At 37.9% G+C, this 12252-nt stretch overlaps 1 pseudogene; it reads right to left on the bottom strand.

Moving 5' to 3' along the window:
- Window positions 1-11541: 11541 nt before the first annotated feature.
- LOC148526864 (5S ribosomal RNA) lies at window positions 11542-11660 on the bottom strand (annotated as a pseudogene).
- Between the last annotated feature and the right edge of the window lie 592 nt (window positions 11661-12252).

Here is a 12252-nt window from a genome sequence, read left to right on the forward strand (position 1 = left end):
ATTAGGCCATATCCATGATTTTCCCAAACCATGTTTGAATCACACCACACACCCCACATAAATCCACCCAAGCCAAGTTTTGCTGGAAACCATCATCAGCAGGTCACCCCATTTATTACTAAAAATCTGTATATTGACAAGTATGCAGGCCAAGGGATCAGTATTGTGTTGCATAGAACATTTATGTAAAAGCTGCATTGTGCCACTTCAGCAATGGATGTTATATTCAACGCTGTTCAAAAGTGTTAAAAGCTCACACAGCACTTCAAATCCCAAGAGCATCCTACATATATAGTTAAAGATATATGTATCTATCTACCTATCAATCTATAGATATATATAAATATATATATATATAATATATATATATCTCGAGACATCAAAATCAAGAAAGATAAATGTATATAAAATGAACACAAGTAATGTTATAAATAATTTTATGATCTTGTCGAAAGCATGCAGCTTTATTGCCATACTGTAATTGAAGCAATATATAACTTGTATCTGAAATTATTTTTTCCCCATTGCTCTCCAGTATGAGCAGTTTAAGCAGACAAAACAACCAAATTAATAAGGGGTATAGAAAACCTTTGATATGGTACAGTACATCCAAATTTAATTTGCTACACCAGGGAACTGTACACTCTGAAATTCATTATGATTGACACAGTTGCAAACTTTTAATATTCATTTGCAAAATCAATGTAATAACTCTGCAGGGGAAGTAATTTGCATACTTTTTTGTGCATGATTGTATGTATGGCCTAGATTAGAGAGCAAGAAACAAAAGCAATAATATAACAAAAGAAACAGAAGTTTTGCTATTTGTAACAAGATTTTCTATTCAAAAAAATGTACAATCAAAACTGTTATTTCAATTACCTTAATTGCCATTACATTTAAGAATATTTAAATTTCACAACAAAAATTAATTTAAAGATTTGTTCACCTGAAGTAAAAGTACATTCCACATTTCATTATAAGATGACATGCAAACATTTTAGGTGCTTTTGCTCTCTTAAAAACATTAATAATAGTACACATTTTGTGCATGATTTGAGAGTCCACCAGAAAGCAGAGAGCAGTAATAATGTTACAGTAGTGTTGGCTGTCTGCTAAGGTCTGCTGTAAACAACTTTAATAAGATCTGTTGCATTACCTATGAATTGTCACGCCTGAGGGTTGGTTTGAGTTGGAACAGGCGTGGGAGGCTGAAGAGGAGATTTGAGAGGCGTGAAGGAACTTAGGTGGCTTGAGCCAGGACTTCATCATGCATTGATGTGAGGAGGCAGAGATATGGCAAGTGGATGATGGGCCTGAAGGCAAGGACAGGAATAGAAAGTCTTCATTAAACAGCAGGTTGTAATGGGATTGGATAAATAATACTGAGGGAATGGGCAGAATTGGATTGGGACCAATGATGCTGATTGAGAGATGAATTGGTTTGAGACTCATGTTGATGAATTGAAGAACTTGGTGGATTTGAATCCAATGTTGATGAATTGATGGCCTTGATTGGTTAGGACCGATGTTGATGAATTGTAGAACTTAATTGATATGAAACCAATGTTGGTGAATTGATGAACTTGATCAGTTGGGACCGATGTTGATGAATTGATGAACTTCATCGGCTGGGACCGATGTTGATGAACTTGATCGGTTGAGACCAATGTTTATGAATTGCAAAACTTAATTGATAAGAGTCCGATGTTATAGGCATCGGATGGGGCCAATGGTTGGAGGTATTTTCTGGAACTGAGAGAGGCTGTAAGAACAAGTCTTAGTGGTAAAACCAGACTGGTGTGCAAGATGTTATAGGAGGCTTATTTACCAGATTTAGGAAATGGATATAATGGACTAGGGGCCCTATTCATCATGGATTGCAACTGCAACAGCTTATGCAGATCGGTTGATGGTGCGCACTGTGCATGCGTATGCACCGCACAGTGCGCATGCTTGAATTAGCATTGTGATCACTCTGAGATCACTCATGCATAAAGGAAGTCATTGCGGAGTGAGTGACGAGAGGTCAATGTTTGGGGGTGGTGACATGGGAGTGGTCGGAGAAACGCAGGTGTGCCTGTCCATTTGAAACCTGTTGCATGGACATGCATAAATTAGCCACTGCAACGGCATATGCAGCTTGAGTACTCACTGCGTACAATGAGGTTAGCAATTTCTGAGTAAGGTCAGACCTGCTGAAATTCTGTGGGCCGATATACGGAGGACTGCAACGTATAACAGATGTGAGAAAGCGGTAGTGGGTGGCAGTGGGCATCTCTATGCTGGCTGTGCGACAGTTTTGTGATTACATTCATTAGCATATTTTCACAGCAGACCTCAATCCATAATCGCAGCTGCAATCACAATAGTGATCCGTAGTGAATCAGGCCCAAGTTATGTTCAGATACAGAGTACCTGGGAGCTCAGACTACAGAACTGTAACTTCAGCAAGAAGCAACAGGAACAGAGGACAATCAAGAAATTGAATTTATAGGGGAGGATCCACAGGCAATAGGTGCTGAAATCAATCTGGGAGAAGCGCTCTGAGTGAAGGAAGACCATCAGGTGACAGAGTCCAACATAGTTGTGCCCAAACTGTGGTTGAGGAGGGAACTCTGGTGTGTAGCTTGTGTGCCATCATGTTGGGAAGACACGCTGTGAGCAAGGAGCTGTGGAAAACAATCTCATGCTCAGTGAGCAGATGGGGCAGGAGCAGCACAGACAGGCCTCAGTACCAGCTGGGAGCAATGTGCAGCATGAGAAGACCTCTGTGCTATCCGGGAGTGATACACAGCATGAGCAGACCTCAGTGCTAGCCTGGACAGGCATCAGAAAGGTGGTTTTTAAGGACCAAAGCATGATATTATTATTATTATTATTATTATTATCATTTATTTATATGGCGCCACAAGTGTTCTGCAGCGCCTTACAAAGTACAAAAACAAATTATATACAAGTGACTTACAGAACAATACATTACAGGATATGGATAATATATATTGCTACATTAGCGACCATATCACCCAGATAAGCAACAGAGCATAAGCAGCTGTGTTAGGTGCCCTAGTGGTGAGAAAGAAGTAAATTACACTATAATAAGGAGAAGCGCAAGAGGGTAGCTGGCATGATATGATTGCACTGAGCATTGAGTCTAAAACTAAGAAATGGTTAAGACTCTGACAATGTTTGCTTTCTATAATTGTGAGTAGCCTCAGTTTTAAGAGAAATATATTTAACAAGGAAGGGGGGCTTAACACCCCATGTGTTTTAAACACTGTGGTGATAACAAACCAATTCATGTTTCCCAAGAGTCAATATGTGCTGAAGTGTCCCACCATTAGGATACTGAGGCTCTTTTTCCTACATAATAAGCTACATAGATGTGTTTTATTTACTATCTAGTATCCATTGTTTACCTCTGATGTCATTCCTGGTTCTGGATTACTGTGGACCAGAAGTGCCTCATGTACAGTTGCACTAGCTTTATTCTCTGAATATATGCTATTAGGTTTGTAATTGGTCCAATTATAATATATACATACAAAAAGAAGAAAAGTGTTCCAACAAGGGGCTATTCACATATAAGATCATCCTACTGAGGAATCTCAATAATGGAGACACAAGAAGATATGAAAAACAATAAAAATGTACTTTTAATTCATCTATTAAAATATTATAGCCAGCGAAATATAAAGTTCTCCAATTATGATATGCCTAGATACTGTTATTTGAGTTCCTTTTGCCTTTATTACATTTTGGACTCTAGTCCTTCATTTCAGGGGAGGCTCTGTCTTGATAAAAGCTCAATCTCTCATGTTGTAATGTTTTTGTGAGTAATACAGACTTACTTGATGAAAATACCCTGGTGAGTGCACACATTTTTTCAACACTTGTGTATATGTATATATATATATATATATATATATATATATATATATATATATATATATGAATTACCCGGCATTGTCGATTTTAAATCTTCAAGATATTAAGTTTTATTATGTGATGTCATCCAAATCCATCCAGTGGAAGACCCAGAACAAGCTCCCTGGGTCAAAGTTCTGCCTGGCGCACTCTGCTGTGAGGTCCGACTGGGACCCCAAACACTCCACTAGTTATCCCAGACCAATTGCCACCCCTATGTGAAGTTTTCATCCAAATCCATCCAGTGGAAGAATCAGAACAGGCTCCCCAGGTCAAAGTTCTGCCCAGCTTTCCCAGGCCAAAGTTCTACCCAGCGTACACCTACAGGAGGTCTGACTGGGACCTGAACCCCCTAGTATGTCTTCTGAGATCCAATGTTACCACTCTGTGAAGTTTCTCTCCAAATCCATTCAGTGGAAGGCCCAGAACAGGTTTCCAAGATAAAAGTTCTGCCCAGCATACACCAACGGGAGTTCAGTCCGGGAAATCAACCCCCTAGTATATCTTCTGGGATCCAATGTTACCACTCTGTGAAGCATTCATCCAAATTATGTGGTGTTGTACAAATCCATTGAGCAAAAAGGCCCAAAGTTCTACTTGGCACACTGTGAGGTCCAACCAGGACCCCAATCACACCATTAGGCATCCCAGACCAATTGCCTCCCCTCTGTGAAGTTTTCATCCAAATCCATCCAGTGGAAGGCCTAGAACAGGCTCTCCACGTCTAAGTTCTGCCCAGCTTTCCCAGGTCAAAGTTCTGCCCAGCATTAATCAACTGATCTGGACCCTAACCCCCTAACACTTGGCCAGGATCCAACTGGACCACCATGCTTTAGTTTCATCCCAATCGGTGCAAGGGTGTCTGAATGCATAACCGGAACAGACAAACAAATGTATTTTTTCAATTTATAATTTAAAAAACAGGATTGCATATGTAGGGGGAAAAATACAGGCTACATTATTGCGGTCCCCCACTGTATGCGTAACGTCTTTGTATAGGGTACATTTATTAAATATGTATGCAGTTATTTTATTGCAATTCTTGCACGGGGAAAATATAGGGATCATTTCAAATCATGCAAACATTTTAGTTTTGTCACTGTAAGTACTGATTTTAAAAAATTTTATTTTAAGATCACTGTTTTGAAAGTATATTTCCAGTATGTCAATTTATCATTCTTTTTTATTTTATTTTTGCATAAAATGCCCATTGTGACCTTTTTACTGTAATACATTCAATTTAATAACTCTTAGAAGGGCTTGGTTTTTTGTTTAGTTTTTAAACACTTCATTTAAGAAAAATATTTGTTTGGTTATATTAACTCTGAATAATTTAGGTTATGACAACTGTTTGATAAGTCAGAGGGTAACTGAAGAATTTCTAAGAGTGTCAGCAGATAAATGAGCGGTGTTGGAATTTGGTTGCTAATAGTCAGTGTGAAATATAGGTTTGGTGGTATTTAGTCATTGTGAGACAGATCTGGGATTTTGGGCCCCATTTATCAATACATAAACCTTTTAGCACTTGCTAAAGTGGTTATTTCATACTTTCAATATTTAACAAACAGCGGCAATATAAGACTACTGCTGTTTGTTACTGCATCACTCTCACCATCTTTAGATGCTTATAGCGATGTGGTCACCATTGTCGGCAGTAGGAACCTGGCAGCAGCTTTCCTGGCATTAGCGAAGCCTTACAGACATTGCTGAGTCTCTGCCAGGTGAACTAGTCATGCACATGCACAGACTGACTGTCACACATGTGCATAAGGGCCATTTCTAGGGACCACTGTGGCTGCAAGGCTCGCAAAACACCACTAGTGTGCTGCGGCTGCTGATTGTGGACCCAGGGTAGGGCAGTGCTGGGCTCTTCGTGGAGGCTCAGCAACATGCTCATCTGTGACCTATGGGTACACGATGTGCGTGACCTATTATGTCAGGTCATGCCTACATGCCCGCACATATGCTGCAGCTCTGCACTGGGTTTGATTGTGCTGACTGCTCAGCCCCAGCTGATGAGGGACAGCTCAGCAGAGCTATCGACAGCAGGTAAGTGTAGTTTTTTTTTTTTTCTGTGGGGAGCAATGTTATTTCCTCTGTTGGGAGCAATGTGATTTTATCTGTGGGGAGCAAAGTCATTGCTTCTATTGGGAGCAATGTTATTTCTTCTTTGTGGAGTAATGTGTTATTTTTTCCTGTGGGGGGGACTGATGGTGTGCCTTGGAAATTTTAACAGAAACACAGCAATTGGTTTTGCTGTCCCTAATCCTATGGTTATGTTAACATCATTTATTCATAAAGCAGGCTATTTATTTGCTGCCACACCCCTTATTGTGAGACCATGCCCCTGACTGGGAGACCATGCCTCCTTTCAGGGGCTCATGCAAACTTACTATGTTATTCTTGTTTGGGAGGGGCATATTTTGACTTATTGCACTGGGTGCCCCCGTCCCTAGACATGACCCTGATGCACATGATATAGAATCCCATTGCAATAGGTTGCCGAGGACATCGCTGGACCTTGCCGTTGAGGTGGGTAATGATGACTACCAGTGGCATATTCATTTGTATCACTGATATACTAAATAAAATAGTCTGCTGGTATTTAGGTTCATGGATAAATGGGGCCTTTTGTTTTGATTAACCATTTTACAGTGATATGTCATACATGCCCAGTTAATTTGGATGGGTTACTGTTGCCTAGAACTGAATACATGTTCAAGAAAAAAAATAACACATAAGCAAGAACTAGTTTATATAGTAAATTTGGGTGATTTAGGTGCACTCTACCTTATTATGGTCAAAAGTTACAGAATTTGGTGGGCAATTATCCTGTTGTTTTTTAAATCTCCATTATTCCCAACAATATAGATTTTATGGATTAAACTTGGTGAAAGTTGAGTGAATTTCATAACTACCAGGAAAGGGGGGTCATGATAGAAATGTTCAAATATATAAAGGGTTTTAACAAGGTAAAGGAAGGAGACATTCTTCAAAGAAAGAGAAGTATTAGAACAAGAGGACATGTTCTAAAAATGGAGGTTCAGGGGAAATTTGAGGAAAAATTACTTTACAGAAAGGGTAGTGGACAAGTGGAATAGCCTCACATCAGAGGTGGTAGAGGTTAAGACAGTAGAGCAATTTAAACATGCATGGGATAGACATAAGGATATCTTTCAGAAGAAGTAAGGATCAATAAGGGTTGAGGTAACAATACATTTAAAAATGGGGCAGACTAGATGGGCCAAGTGGTTCTTATCTGCCGTCAAATGCTATGTTTCTATGTCTCTATCTCCATCACCATGTTGTGAACACACTGATTAATTTCATTCTCTCACATTTGCCAGCACTTTGCAATACAAAATAACCACTGATGTTGCAGGATTATCCCCCGATTTGACATGTATATCATCTAGCAGGTTTGCAGTAATATAATTATCTCTTATTATATCATTTCTATGCACTTGTAAGTTTGAATGCACAGTATATGTGTACCTTGTTTCTGTCTTCTCTACCTCCATTATCATCTTCCATCTGTGTTTTCTGCTCATAAATTATCAATTTTTGACTCCTATCTTTAAAACATATCTGGACAGCATTATTAGCATCACTGAATGTTAGTTCACTGAGGCCTGAATATATACACATATGTGATGCTGGCTTTGGAGAAGCAGTGTATTGTTATCACCTACATTCGCTGCTCCACACAATTTAACAACTGCTCTAAAAACAAAGGATTGGGCAAATCACATATTGGTGGTCTCATATACAGCCGAGATGGAATTCCAACTATTTGAATGATTGTGTAACGTTGGGAGTGAAGCTGTAAAGAGAGAGTTTCTGCAACCAATTAAATTTTTTTTACTCCAAACAACAATCAAAACAAATCAAATGAATTGAATAAAAATAAAATATATGCGGAAATTAAAGCTACAGTATAATAAAATTGCCTGTGGCAATTTTTTGGGGATATTGCACTTCATTGAGCACATTTCCTAATTAAACTCACATATACTAAATTAAATATATGTTATCTTTTCAGTATTTATTAATACTATAGGCAAAAATATAATACTTTTAGGAGCAATAAAAGTATATAAAATTTTACACCTTTGAATTTGTTAAGCACTGTATTTCAAGGTAAGCAGACCAGAAAGCATTTTTCTGTTGATAGGAATGTCATTTTAAAATGTCTTTTTCTGGTTTGGTGAGTTTGATGAATTTGACCCAAAGTTATGAATAAATTTGTAGACACAGACTTTCAGAGAATCTCACAAGTAGATCTCAGTGTTAATTATTTATAGTATAAAAAAACACAATCAGTTTTATTACATGTCATAACATATTCACTTAATATTATGTTGAACATACTCATTATGTCCATAGAATAGCTGGTCATTAATAAAAATCAATTCACGTTACAGAAATACTGGCAATATTATATTAAAACCTAGGATCTAAGTGTGAATGTAATGTGACTTTTTATTTAACATTTTAAGTTTTTTATGTATATACTTAGGAAAAAATCATTTTATAATTCTTTAAATATTATTGCAAAAACAAAGCAATGGATATTAATTTTTGAAAAAAAAATATGGGCAAGTTCATTGTGCTTACTCCAGAACTCAGGTTACCAGGTATTGATGATGACAAAGAATGTACAATACATTAAGTACAATAAAGCTAAACATTTTCAACACCAGATAGAAATAATTGGATCTATCTTGCATAGAGGTGTAACAGAGTGTTAGCTTACTATACTGGGGTTATGGTAGTTTTGCAAATATATAGGCCTGTATGCCAGACCATATTGTAGTGGTACTCAGACATCTTAATAGACCTATTTATTATTTTACTTGTTTTACAGATAACAGTAATAGCAATGCCAAGTGCTCATAGGTTCATAGTTTAGGGCAGTGATGCACAATAAGCGGCTCTCCAAATCCCCAACTTCATCCTGCTTTGTTGCCATAATTGTTATACTTTTTAAAGATTATTTAAAAGGCCTGCTAATATGTTATTACAGATAGATATCTCTTTAATTGAATAAATGTATTAATTTAACTTATTACTGAGACAAAAGTAATTTGCAGCCATGTTGAAGGTTAGATGGCCACCTATTGCGGCCCCTGAAGAATATCAGTATAACAGGTTGCCTGTCTCTATTGTATTCATTCAATGGGGTGGGAGGGGTTCTCTAGGATATCAAGATTCTGATTACAGCAATACAAGTTAAATATTATATATACAGCCACGGCCAAAAGTTTTGAGAATTACAAAAGTATTGGTTTTCACAAAGTTTGCGGCTTAAGTGTTTTTAGACCTTTTTGTCAGTTGTTACTATGGTATACTAAAGTAAAATTACAAGCATTTCATAAGTGTCAGAGGCTTTTTTTGACAATTACATTAAGTTTATGCAAAGAGACAATATTTGCAGTGTTGACCCTTCTTTTTCAAGACCTCTGCAATTCGCTCTGGCATGCTGTCAAACAACTTCTGGGTCACATATTGACTGATGGTCACCCATTCTTGCCTAATCAATGCTTGGAGTTTATCAAAATTTGTGGATTTTTGTTTGTCCACCCGTCTCTTGAGGATTGACCACAAGTTTTCAATGGGATTAAGGTTTGGGGAGTTTCCTGGCCATGGACCCAAAATTTTGATGCTTTGTCCTGAGCCACTTATTTATCACTTTTGTCTTATGGCAAGGTGCTCCATCATGCTGGAAAAGGCATTGTTCATCACCAAACTGTTCTTGGATGGTTGGGAGAAGTTGCTCTTGGAGGATGTTTTGGTACCATTCTTTATTCATGGCTGTGTTCTTAGGCAAAATTGTGAGTGAGCCCACTACCTTGGCTGAGAAGCAACCCAGCACCTGAATGGTGTCAGGATGCTTTACTGTTGGCATGACAAAACAGACAAATGAAGCCCAAAACATTTGATTATCAAACTGGCTGCTTGAGTGTATATAAATATATATATATATATATATATATATAAAAAGAGAGTTACCAGCGCCAACTCAATTAATAATTGGAGGATAAAGTGCTATTGTGCAGATTAGTGTATACTATGTTCTCCCTATTTTCAAGGATGTCTGCTAGACCTAGTATGATAGGGCTTTTGGAATTGCCCTTATGTGAGAATGTATGCAAATATACCAGGTCTGTAAGTGACTGATGTAGGAAATGTGAATATAATAGTAAAAGTGCTACATAAAACATATTAATATAAAATAACAATTTATTATATATGACAACACTGATACAAACAGACACAAATTAGTTAAATTTTACAAATATGATGCCTTTTCCTTGAGAGGGGCTCAATAAGTGCAGCTGGTGAGGTTTTTCAAAGTGCACAGTGCCAATAAAACCTTACCATAAAAATTAGCCTTATTTAGTAAAAATACATATACTCTAAGCATTTAAAAACCACATAAAATTTAAACAAGAGTTTCTAAAATCTTTTTTTAAAACTCTAAAAGAATATATGGAAATGTTTAAGAATTCATTTAGTGCTTATCTGCAGTAGTTCATTCAGGCAAGAGGCAGCTTTCCAACGCGTTTCATGCACTGGGGACTTCATCAAGGGGTGTTGTTAGCCTGAGGTTACTGCTTTTTATACCCCATGTCAGCCAGGACTCAATTTGCCTCATTTAGGTCATTAGTGACATCACTTCTGGTCAACAACATCCGGAACACTGTCCGGAGTTTTCCATTTCACTCACTAGTCATTTAGTCTCATATTTCCTAGATAGTCTCTTTCAAGAGTGTGGTACATTCCTATTCATTAATCCAATACCTCTGGATTGTCTCCAATGATCAAAGTTCTGCATGTGTTTGGCGTTCGCCCACTTCCGCCCTCTGCAGTTTGGCTCCCGCCCGGTGTTGTCGTCACATCCACTTCCTTTATCCATGTTAAGGCACTGTGTTCTAGGCATGAACAGTGGGGTGATGCACATGCGTAGATCATCCCAGAAATAGTCCTCTCTTGTATCATCTGTGGCTGCAGTTGTCATGGTGACATGTCCGACATCTTTGCGTGGTCCATGTGCAGCTAACACACTGATAGAAAGGAAGGAGACATATTTAGAGGACATACATATAAATGTCTTGTTCTCTGCTGTATGGATTCTACTAGTGTCACCGCATCGCTATCTATTATAAATTGATTGCATGTGAAATTAATAAAAAATATTAATATGATGTGCATGGCTGATACATTAAGCTCAATTTTGCTTATTCATGGTGGTGATCGGATAGAGAAAGCTATAATAATATGTAGAGAATAGGATGTTATCATAGTGTTTAAGTATGGATACTAGGAATGATCCATGGTTTAAAATCATGGTAGATAAAATACTAAGGAATGAAAAAATTATAACAAAAAAGGTAAATTTTTGAAACATCATCCTTGTTCAGAAATGGGGCAGATGGGCAAAGTCCATGAGGATGATTCTTGATGTAAGGTGGTGAAGGGAAATGGGTAAAGTAGTCCAAAAGGTGTACATGATAATTTCATAAATGCACTCTGGATTCTTGCTTCCAAACATGTAGCTGATAATCCATTGCATGGACTGAGTGGCCAGTGGCACTCTACTGCAGATATCAATATCTACAACACCAGGTATTCCCAGGAAGTCTCCCATCCAGGTACTGACCCAGCCCAATTGTGCTTAGCTTCCAAGATCAGATGAGATTGGGTGTGAGGGCAATGGTAAGGTTGTAGGTAATGGATGACATCTGTAGTTACCAACTCATCCATCAAAGGAATGGGGCAATCTCATAATTCTCATTAAATCCGTTTGGAGCCAGTGTATTCAACTGGAAAATCCAGAACATTTCACGTCGCGAAAGTTTGTTGCCGAGATCCCCTCCTCTTTCCCCCAATATTACTTGCTCTATCACCTTGAATGTAAGATTTTCAGGATTAGATCCATGATGGGTGATGAAGTGCCTGGAAACAGCATGTCCTAATTTATTTTTAATGTTACGGATGTGCTCTTGGATCCTCAATTTAAGGGGTCTCTTGGTTCTTCCTATATACTCCAGGCCACACTTGCATTACAATAAGTAAACTGTTGATGTTGAATTACAATTCATAAATTGTTTAATTTGAAATTCTTTGGAATCATTGAAATTACAAAAAAAACTTTCTTCGTGGGTGTAGATATCTGAAAATACTGCATTGACTGCACTTATAACATCCCAAACATGGGGGAAGAATATCCTTTTTAGTCTGATTACAGTCTCTTATCATACAAGGCACCAGGGTGTCTTTCAAGTTCCTACCTTTTGTAAATAGTATCATTGGTCTTGAGGG

This window comes from Taudactylus pleione, unplaced genomic scaffold, assembly GCF_031769625.1.
Source record: "Taudactylus pleione unplaced genomic scaffold, aTauple2 ptg000093l, whole genome shotgun sequence".
NCBI lineage: Eukaryota > Metazoa > Chordata > Amphibia > Anura > Myobatrachidae > Taudactylus > Taudactylus pleione.